This window comes from Maylandia zebra, linkage group LG14 (assembly GCF_041146795.1).
Source record: "Maylandia zebra isolate NMK-2024a linkage group LG14, Mzebra_GT3a, whole genome shotgun sequence".
In the NCBI taxonomy this organism is placed as follows: domain Eukaryota; kingdom Metazoa; phylum Chordata; class Actinopteri; order Cichliformes; family Cichlidae; genus Maylandia; species Maylandia zebra.
Window position 1 is genome coordinate 37,635,726 of NC_135180.1, and position 10,652 is coordinate 37,646,377.

At 43.5% G+C, this 10,652-nt stretch overlaps 1 protein-coding gene across 4 annotated transcripts in view; it reads right to left on the bottom strand.

The window, feature by feature from the left end:
- The window catches only part of si:cabz01090165.1 (leucine-rich repeat and fibronectin type III domain-containing protein 1-like protein), a 413,549-nt gene extending 403,140 nt beyond the window's left edge, over positions 1-10,409 (bottom strand). For all 4 annotated transcript variants that reach the window (XM_014408969.3, XM_023152987.3, XM_014408967.3 and 1 more), the window contains exon 1: positions 8,951-10,409. The gene's annotated coding sequence lies outside the window, so the exon portion shown is untranslated. The remainder of the gene's footprint in view (positions 1-8,950) is intronic.
- Positions 10,410-10,652: the final 243 nt, after the last annotated feature.

Genomic DNA, 10,652 nt, shown 5'->3' on the forward strand with positions numbered 1-10,652 from the left:
AAAAAAAAAGATCATCGCACAATCTTTTGAGAAAAAGATTGTACAAAAATAAGCTGGAGAGAAATCAGGAGGAGGCGAGGTGAAAAAGAGGAGCAGGAGAAACAAATTAACACCATGATTACAGTATTTGTGGTGTGTTTGTGTGGGTGTGGACATTACAATGTTGGGTAAAAAAAATAACATTGAGATTAACTAGAAAATGAAACAGCAAAGCTGACACTGATTTTGAATCCAGCATTCGGCCATTACAGTAACATTTTAGCATAATGGAACCAAGAGATCTAAAATGGGGAAGAATTACGATAAATACACACCTCTAAATTATAGTAATTTAAGTTGCTATTTCTGCAGCAGTAGTCCTGTTAGTGCTGTCGCGTTGGCACACCGTGGCTGAATAAGCTGGGGGGGGGGGGGACATCTCCAAAGCAGTGAGAGTGGAGAAGAAATGAAATTTGCTAGGAAGGACCTCCTGCGGGCTGTAGAATGAAGTACGGATTAGCGTCATTCATTTAAATGTAGTGTCTCAGGATGAAAACAGTCCACCTGCAGAGCACCTGCAACAGGGAAAAGAAAGCAGGAAGGAAGACTACAAAGTAGGGCTGCCACGATTTGTCGACTAGTCACGATTACGTCGACTATCAAAATCGTCGACGACTGATTTAATAGTCGACGTGTCGTTTGAAGCTTTGTAAGATCGCAAAAGACGCAGGAATAATAGCAGGATTTAAGAGTGTAATAACGGACTGAAACAGAAGATGGCAGCACAGCATGTACAAGGATGCCAGCTGCCGTTAAACCCCGAAGAAGAAGAAGCAGCTGTGTCCCAGAATTCATAGCGCGGCCCAGCTTAGTTTCCAACAATGGCGGTAGCTAGTTAGTTTTAATATTACTCTTATTATTCTTTCTGGGTCACAAAATAAACGTTTAACATATTTTCAGGCAAGAATGTAGCTGTGTAAACCTCAAATATCTGCTCAGTTTCAGGACACCACATATTTTCAAAAGCGCTCCGACGTTTTCGGAGACGTCTGTTACCCACTAGCTCGATAGCTAGCCGGGGGCTAGGTCACTAGCGCCGTGAGAACACCGGACTCCCGGCAAATAGTTGGGTTGCGGTCACGTGGTTCTGATGACGTGCGGAGGCAGCGCGATTTTTGAGTGGAGGGCGGAAGTAAACATGGAGGACACTGTGGAGAGTCAGGAGAGCAGCTATTGTGCAACTTTAGACCCCGTTTCTCGGGAGAGATATAAACAGATAGTTAAAAAATATATCGGACGTGATCCGTATTCTTTGAAAATGTCCGAATACACCACAGAAGTAAAGGATTTGCCTACTATCGAGGCTGTGGATATCACCAACTACTTGGTCCTCCAGACTTCTTACTACACTAGGCAGCAAATGAAAGCTTTCAAGAGTCTGGAGGCGTACAATTTTTTTGTCAGCGGGTGGGTCCACAACCTTGGAACAGAACGTCTCCGTGATGGATACAGTTTGGTGTTTGCAAGGGTGAGTGTTTGTTCTTATATTGCTTTATCTTAAACACGCTAACAGTTAGCGGTAGCGGCTTTAACGTCAACAAACATGCCACATCCTTAGGACTTCGTTAGAGTGACAGTTGTTTGTTTCAAGGTAAACCATTCTCAGCGGTCTAACGAGACACCTCTGAAGACTTGGGTAATTGCAAAGGAGGATGGAGAAGTGATTGCAGCTCATTGCAATTGTATGGCAGGGTTAGTAGCCTGTTCTCCACTGTCACTAGGCTCAAATCCGGGCTCTCAGCCGTCTGTTGCATATCCAAAATCGCCGCTGCACATCGATGCTGTTCTGCCTTAAGCTTCATTCTTTTCTCTCGTTTGAGAACTGATTCCGATCTGGGTTTTCGTTCGTAGCCGAGATTGACCGTCGGAGCCCAGTCCTCCGACTCTTCGTCATCCAAAGCACTTGGGCAGCCTATAGTCCCAATCAAGTCAATATTAGACTACTAACTTAAAAGCACTAAGTAAACGAGAATTTAACGACAACCTAATGCTAATAAGTTCGTTTGCAAACATAACATTACCTCTGACGAAGTGGTCGCTGCAGACACGGGCATTGGCAGACTCTGCTCCTCCCGACTGTAAACGTAAATTTAAAATCCATTTTTTCCTACGTTTTTTGGTTAGAATTTTCCATTTTTCTCCTCTTCGTTGGGCTATTTTTGGTACCCTAAAATACCGTTTATCAGTTTCTCTGGTCGACCTACTGGAGCATCCGTAAACACAACAGGACATAGGCATTTTGCGTACTGTCTGTCTGTGATTTTGCGCTTATCTTTTTCACTTCCGACCGCCAGTCAAATTTCGCGCTTTACGTCGACGTCACGTCGACGTCAAATGAAACCTAGCTATTGTTTTCAAACCCACCGCCGTCTTTCGCGACTCAGGTTAAATATATATGAGTCACTTAGATAAATTAAAAATGTTGTTGTTTGGCTTTTTTTTTTTTTTTTTGTATTTTATTTGTTCCTGAGTAAATCGGTTTGGCTGAGATTAAAGTTATAGTTTTTACACAGCTGAATGAACGTCAAGCAGACAGCTGATTATCAGAAGTGTGAGATGCTGGAGAATATACTCCGGTGTCCTGTTATATTTTAGATAGCAAGGAGTTTATTAAACTTTACCGAAACAATCTGCAAATTTCATTAAAATTGAATAAACTATCATCTTGTCTTTATTTTTAGTTAGCACCTTAAAAGCTTAAAGCTGTAAGCTAATGATAGTTATATAAGAGCAGATGCTGCTGGTGCAATAAGCTGTAGTTTTACGTCCAGTGGATGATGATCTGATTAGTCGACTAATCGCATAAATAATCGGTGACTAGTCGACTATCAAAATAATCGTTTGTGGCAGCCCTACTACAAAGTGAGTTCAGGCAGGGAAAACAGGCTGCCTGGTTGGACGGGCAGATGGACGAGGAAACAGATGGGTGAATAGACGGAGGGATTGGGGGTATAGTTCTACATTGGGAGATTAAGCTGCAGATTAATTCTTTAACCAGACGGGATGGAGAATTTCCGCTGGAATGTAAATGAACATTTATGATCTGGATTCCTGTGACTGGCTCTTACCTGCTTTTCTGTACCTGGAGTGACAGCGTCGTTACATAACAATCCTTGTTGGGTATCAGTAAGAAAAAGCACTTCCAAAAACTAAAGCAGGTTCCTACATGACAGCTGCTAGAGATCAAAACACAATCACGTAGTAGAAAAACAACTTCCAACTTTTTCCAACAAATGAAGCCTCAGAGGAAATTAGAAATGTTTCAGACTCTTTTTTTGAGCTGCTATGTAGGTAGAGGTCTAATCACAGACAAAGGTAATGGCCAGACTGCCTGCTGAACAACTAGATGGTTTGTATTTGTTCACATACAGTAAATAATTCATATTTGCCTATTTTTCCACATTTGAAGGAGCAATAACAAGAGACATGCTGTTCTAGCCAGTTACCAAAAGACATGTAAAATAATTTTACTCTTAGATTTAAATATGTGTAGAAATGGACTTGACATACATATTTAACACACCGAGACGGGTTTCATCCTATATTTGTCTTGAATCAGCCTTGCTGGAGCTGTTGTTGTCCCTCTAGCAGCTTCCCACAAACTAAACACATACATTAGATTAACTGGTCATTCTCCACAGAGCTTCAAGACTGACAAGTGACTGGTAGAAGCCACAAGGGTACCATTACTTTATTTTACTTTATTTTCGAGAAATAATCAAAACGTAAACTGTGATTAGTTGCAACCCAAACAGGTGCAAACTCCAGCTTTAGTATCCAGAGCCTTTGTTGTGAGTCACATTTTCAGCCGTGTTTGCAGAGGTTTCAAAAATCTTTTCTCTGCCATCTGACAAAAAGAGCAACAAATGTGTCAGAGGTAGCAGAAAATGGGAAACGCATCAAAGTGCTGTACTGAGAGTAAGTGTGGAGGTGGGGATGTGCTCTTGCTCACTGTTTGCTAATGGGATGTGAAGCCTATTGTAATGCTCTCCATATGATAACAGTCACCACAAAACAATGCATCACTGCAGCCACATTAACACATTTCAGTCTATTATCACAGCCACCTGCTTCAACTGCTCTTTTACATGTCTGGTGTCTGTCTGCCTACCTGCTTTAAGCCAGTCTGTGTCTTGCTCACTGTATGAGTAAGAGCGCACAAGCCAAATAGTCTGCTTGCCTGTCTGTCCACCTGTCTCCTTCTACCAGGCTGGTGTTGTTCTTCTGCTTGTGCAACCACATGTATTTTAATAAAATGTATACAACTTACAACACACATTCACACCGAACTCGCAGCCCACACTCAGACTGGAAAGGGTGACGAAAAAATAATTAAAGTTTTTTGGACACAATATTAACAAAACATAAATATGGGAGAAATGTAACACCTATCAAAACGTTCTACTCTCCTAATCTGTGCTTCCAATTCAGTTTGTCCTTGAAGCTTTCGCAGCTTTTCGGGCTCCTAATAAGATATTGAAACCACTGCAACTTCACACACAGCCCCTAATATGCTGAAACAATGCCAGTGCTGTTGTGAGCACATGTAATGCAGAAGATAAGTTCTGATGTTTTCAGGAGGCAGTTAACTTTAAACATGTAGATATAAAGGCAGCTCGTCTCTCTCTGCAAGTACCGACAATTAGATATAAAAGGTTAGCTTCAAATTATGAGAGGGAGCATACATCTGTGCAGTGGTAATTCAAAAAAAAAAAAAAAGAAGTAGCAGAAAATAAAAATCTAGTAATGTTTACATGATACCAAGCCTGACCAGCTTAGATACGTTGACTCCGATTGTGGGGATGAGGATGAAGCGTTCCTTGATTATATTTTCCAGCATGACAGGCTTAAACCTGCAGAACATTAATGCACCGTAAGTGCACTTAATCAAAAGTGATAGTAGTGTTTCCCACACAAAGACTTTACTCATACTCATACATCCTATGTAATATTAACGGCATTTCGCTTTCACTGACAATTCTGTTAGTCTTATTTTGAAAGTTTTTGAAAGCCTGGAACTTTCCCCATCTCATGTTTCCCCACCACAATCAGGTTGTTATTGTGGTCCACTATGTGATTCAGCTGCTTTTCAAGAAAGGATGTCCTCCTGCAAATGTACTCCAATGTAACCATCAATTATTTCTGCCCAAGAGGTCTACTGTGAGCTGGAGTGCCACTTTAACCAGAACCTGCAGTGGATGGAGAACTGGTTGATGTGCAGTAACAAGGACTACAGTAACTAGCTGTAGTCCTTGTTTGGGATAAAATGTCAGAACTTGGCAGTGAAATCTGTTTCTGTCACTATAAATATTTTTAACGATAACTCCTCTTAATTCCAAAGTGCTTGATTCTAATTCTGAATTACAAGAAGCTTAGTGGGAAACTAACACGGCACTCATTGTGGCAATGACACTATGATGGAGTTCTTTGTGTTGTTGGGTTATTTTTTTTAAAGAGCTATACTATCTCTGGAATATTTGGTGGAGCTCTTCACTGCAATCAGATCTGGGACAAACTCATATGTATCAGTAAAATTTTGTTTTTAATTTGAGGGAAGATTTGACTATGTACAATAACTGCTTGTCCAGCTGGATGTTGTTGTTGTTTTTCCCTCTTTAGCCTGTTGGAAGAGAATGGAAATGCCCAGAGCTGGAGTGAGTCTAGGCCACAGCAAGAGAAACATGAAATGTATCTGATAATGGCTGCACAGGATGACCTTGTGCAGTCCCCGGGCACAGATGGAGAAAAAACAAAGATGTAGCGGTAAACAGCACAGGAGCAGCTTCAGAGCTATTTTTTTAAACTGGCTCATACTGTGGATGATGAGAAACACAAATGTGATCCCCAAAAGCCCACCTGGCAGAGGGATTCAAGGGCTCACCAGCTAGAAAATGTTATGCTTTACCATAACATTATTTATGTGTGTGATGAGTTCATGTCCCAGTAGTACATGGTAAACATTCAATTTCAACTACAGAATGTATCCACAACCTAAAAGCAGCTACGTTGCAGGTGAAATTAAGTAGAACCTCTTAAAGACAGCTCTACATTCTTGTGAAACTCAAACTCAATAGTTAATTTCTGCTGACACAAAGCCAGTGATCAACCGAGAGCTACACAGATTTCCACCTAACATTGTGGCTATGGCGGGGCTTCTGTAAGAAATTCACCAATGTTTGGCAAATGCAGTCCATTCTGTATGCCATGACTTTCTGCTGGTAATGCTATGTTGATGATAACATTTCTCAAACCTGGCAAAATGTGGGCTGAGTCCTGAAAGCCAACAATGACAACAATTTCCATTGGTGGAAAAGCGGTATCAGTGACTCTGAACCCAGATAAGCTTACTCCATTGTGCTGAGGACTGTTGAATGCCATCAAAGGTCAGCATCTACTGCACTATTCCTGACCTTTGACGAGCTCTGCATGGTTCAGGTCTAACAACAAAGTGAAGGCATGGGTGTTGGAACTGTGTTAGAACTGTCCATGGTGCTTAAAACAAACCGGAGGGGCTCATATTACTGACTTTCTACACTGTACGTATCTTAGAACTATTAATGATTCTGAAATCATTGATAGCTCTTCATCATATCTCTCCACCATACTGGAAACATGCTGGACCCTTGAAGGAGGGTCATGGTCCTGAATGCATATTAACATGTTTAAACTGCAAAGCACCACCAGCATTGCAGGAGCTGTCCATGGTGTTGACCAAGGTTAGAGCGAACGCAAACTGAATTTAAACTAAAACTAGGTGTAAAAATACACTTTTTTCAAACTGAAGGCAAAAAAATAGGCTTTTGAAAAAAAGACTGAACAATACTGTGTGCTTAGAAAATTTAACTTAAATAAAAATGCAGTTTTTAAATAGTTTAGTATAGTTAGCCTTTGTCAGTGTTGTCACACCCGATAGTTCTTATATTGTTCCTCTGAAAAATACTTTCCATCTTATAATATTTAAGTTCTTACCAAAGTGGATCATCTACCTCCAGCTCACCCTGTCCCTAGTAATCTGCTGTCACACCATCCCTCTGCACGTCCTCCTTCATTACATCCATGAATCTTGTGTCATCTTCTGTTTTTCCTCATGCCTGGTATCTTCAACATATCCCTGCTCTATGCAAAAATGAACTAAAGCTAAACATTTCCAAACTATAAATACCAAGTTAAAAAAAAAACACTGATACAAAATACAACACTGAAGCTACACCAAGTCAAAGCTTGCTCCTGCAATTTACCCATGCTGTAACCACATTACTTCTTTTTGTTGTGCCTGAAACATTTTAGACAGCAGTGAGGCCCTAATGAGTGCTCTGTGGTCCTGAATTCACAATAGCATGTTTAACCACAAAGTACAACCAGTTGTGTTTAAGCTGTTCAGGTGTCCCAGGTGCTGACACCAAACAAAAGAGGGTCTGATTTCAGAAAATTCTTTCTGAAGAAGAAGTGGAAACTATAAGTGGATCTGAAAATGCACTGACTCCATCTATTCTGCTGAAAACAAGTTAGGCCCTTTAAGGAGCTCTCTGTGATCCTGAATTCATTTTAACATGTTTAAATCCAACCACAAGCTACTGGACTTGTTTATGGTGCTATCACCATACTATGGGCACCCAAACACCTGTATGTCAGGCTCCCTGCTGCACGGTGTAGGAGGTTTCTGTGGTTCTGACATTACAGTGGCCACGTGCAAACTCAGCAATGCCGGCCCCTGTGGAGCTCTCCATGGTCCTGAATCCTCCACTTGGTAGCTTGACTGAAGTTACAATCTGCAGATATTTTCAGTTGGCCCTTTCAGATCTTTATGTGGAACAGAAGCTCTCTCAGTGTGGAGCTGTCCCTTTTTCCTAACCACTCCCTGGCTCCTTCCCTTCTGTTAACAAAAATCCCAGACAAAGAACCTGCTGTGCATTGCTCCTCTCTGCATCTTCCAGCTTTCACACAACAGCATTTGGCCTGATTGTTTTTATGTTTCTTGTTTCCCTGGGATTTTTTGCTTGCACAATAAATGACCAGGTGTGATGGTTCCCAGAGCACCTGCTTCTTTGAGCACGTAGCTGCAGAAGTTAAAGGCTCAATAAAAGCTATAATTATGTTTTGATTTATATCCAACACATTCTGGGAACAATGCCTCTTGTTTTCCCATTATTATCCGGCCCCCTCTGCCCCTCTCTACACCTTCTCCTGTTCTCTCCACCTCCTCCCTTCCTGTATCACCTTCTCCTCCCCACCCGCGTCACCTCTCCTTCACTCTTGTTCTCATCTCCTAGCCTCCTTCATAATAGATGCGGTTGTAACGGCAGTCAGCTGGAGCGGCATGATGAGGCAGCTTTAGAAACGGAGAGTGAGACAGAAACAGAGAGCTCCCCAAAATGGGTTCTTCTATCACTGCGCTCCCACTCACAAACACGCACGCATGCGCGTGAACGGACGCATTCATTCACGCGCGCGAAACCTAGCATGCGTGCACGCACTCGCGCATTCCCATACACAGGCACGGCGGGGCTGCCAGCCTGGCCGGTGCACCCGGAAACCAATACAAGCGCCAAAGAAATGTCCACAGAGCCAAAACAGCAGTTTGTCTTCGAAGCAGCGGAGAGTTCAGCTTTTTGGAGAGCTCTAAATAAACTGTCTGTAGCCTCAGAAAACGGCAGTGCCACTGACAGTGCCCCCACAAACAACACAGAGAAGTCGCACACTGAGCCGGGTTCTGGAGGAGCCTAATCAGATTACAGCGATGATTCATTTCCTGGGCACTAAGAATAAAACTACTGTTGGCTCTAACATGAGCCTGGCATCCCCGTGGCAGGGGCGAAAAAAAATTAACCGCATAGCAGAGCTCGGTCCCACCGAGCATCCTCTGCGCGCATCACACACACTGCATTATTAACAGCCGATCAATTAGCCTTACCTTCATCGATCACCAACTCCTCTCCTCCTGATGTGTCTCTTTTCTACCCCCTCCACACAAATCCTCTCGTCTTTCTCCCCCGATCGGTCCACTAATGGAAATCACAGTGAGGACTCCCCTCTCAATAAAATGCTTTAAAGCCGATCGGGCTCAGCACCTTATCCCAACTCACGGTCTCCCCTCTTGCGCGATTCCTTCCCTTGCACATGAAGCGAGAGGGGCTATCTTGGTAGTTTTTTGTTTGTTTGTTTGTTTTCTGGTGCTGAAAAAAAGCGGTGTGTGTGAAAGAGAGTGTGTGAGTGAGCTCAGGCAGCGGAAAAGACTTGCGCGCGGTTAGGCAGCAGAAAAGAAAAAAAACGGGGCGAAGAAGGGATCCAGGTGCCGGTGGGCTTACCGTGCACAGCCACGAGAAACACTCCTGTACACGTAGTTCCTGAAAAGAACAGGATGGGTGGGTGGCAGAGGGGAGGAGGTCACACCGCTGTTGATAAAACTCCTATTCGCCTCAAAAAGCCCAAGTAACGTTACTCCAATAGCGTATTTAAAGTAACGGGCACGGAAGAGCTATCTGCATCGATGCTGGAGAACAAGCCTCAGAGAAAAGTGGTGCTGAGGGGCTAAAGAGCTTTAATTCCGATAATCTGAAGTCCCCGTAGAAATCCTGCTCCGGCTTGTGCTTCAAAACCCAAATACTGCCAGGCTGTAAGAAACTACACCCACCGACACTGAAGGTGTCCTTGAGTACAAAAATAGGAGCTTCCGCTTTAGGGGCTCTGAATGGCTGGACTGCTCCCAAAATCATGCAGGTATCCCTCCAGTAAGGGCCCCTTTTAAACAGATAACCTAAAACAATTTCACTTTCCAAACATTCCAGGTGATGAGCGTCGTCTCCGTCCGTCTGCACGCCCAGCTGGAAGCTGCCAGTCCTTTTCTTTTCCCCAAAGAGGATGAAATCCCGGTCCGGGCGGTGTCCGGCAGCTCCGTCCTCCGTTATCAATTATAAATCACACCGCTGACTCTGATATTCCGAGAGCGTTTTTAGGGAGGAAATGCACTTTCAGAGAAAACTAGCAATCTTGTAGCGATGGCTAAAACTGCACTTTTAACAAGCTACGCTCTTGCTTCACGTTGGTGGAGGCTCGCAGATCCGCAGCAGGCTCTGCATGCCGAAAGTCGCTTATCTTTTGAGGGAAAATCAGCCCACGGTTGGAGACGGCGATAATCCTTGTCGAGGCTCCGAAACGTCACATTGTCGCTCACATTTCCTCCGTCGTCCGGTCAAATCCTCCGCTTACACCCGCTCGGTATCCGACCCGGTGTTGTGTACCGTGGCAGCTGCGGCTGGGGCTAATTCCTCAGGAGACGCTTAAAGTTTGAAAATCAGCCACAGAATCCAGCGCGTGCTTCCCGCCCGTCGGAGGCGGCTGTAGGCGCACAGGCTGGCTCACGAGGATGACTGACGGCAGAGGGAGGGAGGGGGGCACGAGAGGCTGTTCGAACAAAAAGACACACCCATGAAATATCTATCTATCCATCTATCGGTATATCCCGTGCTGCTGCTTAAGCCCGGTTATATTCAACGTATGTTCGCAGTTTTTGGAGTTCATGGGTAAAGGCAAGGTGCCTTACTCGTTTCACCAATTTAAGAATGCAGTGCAGTCGACATCAATTAAAAATCTTGATTTAAAAAAACACCCGTTTA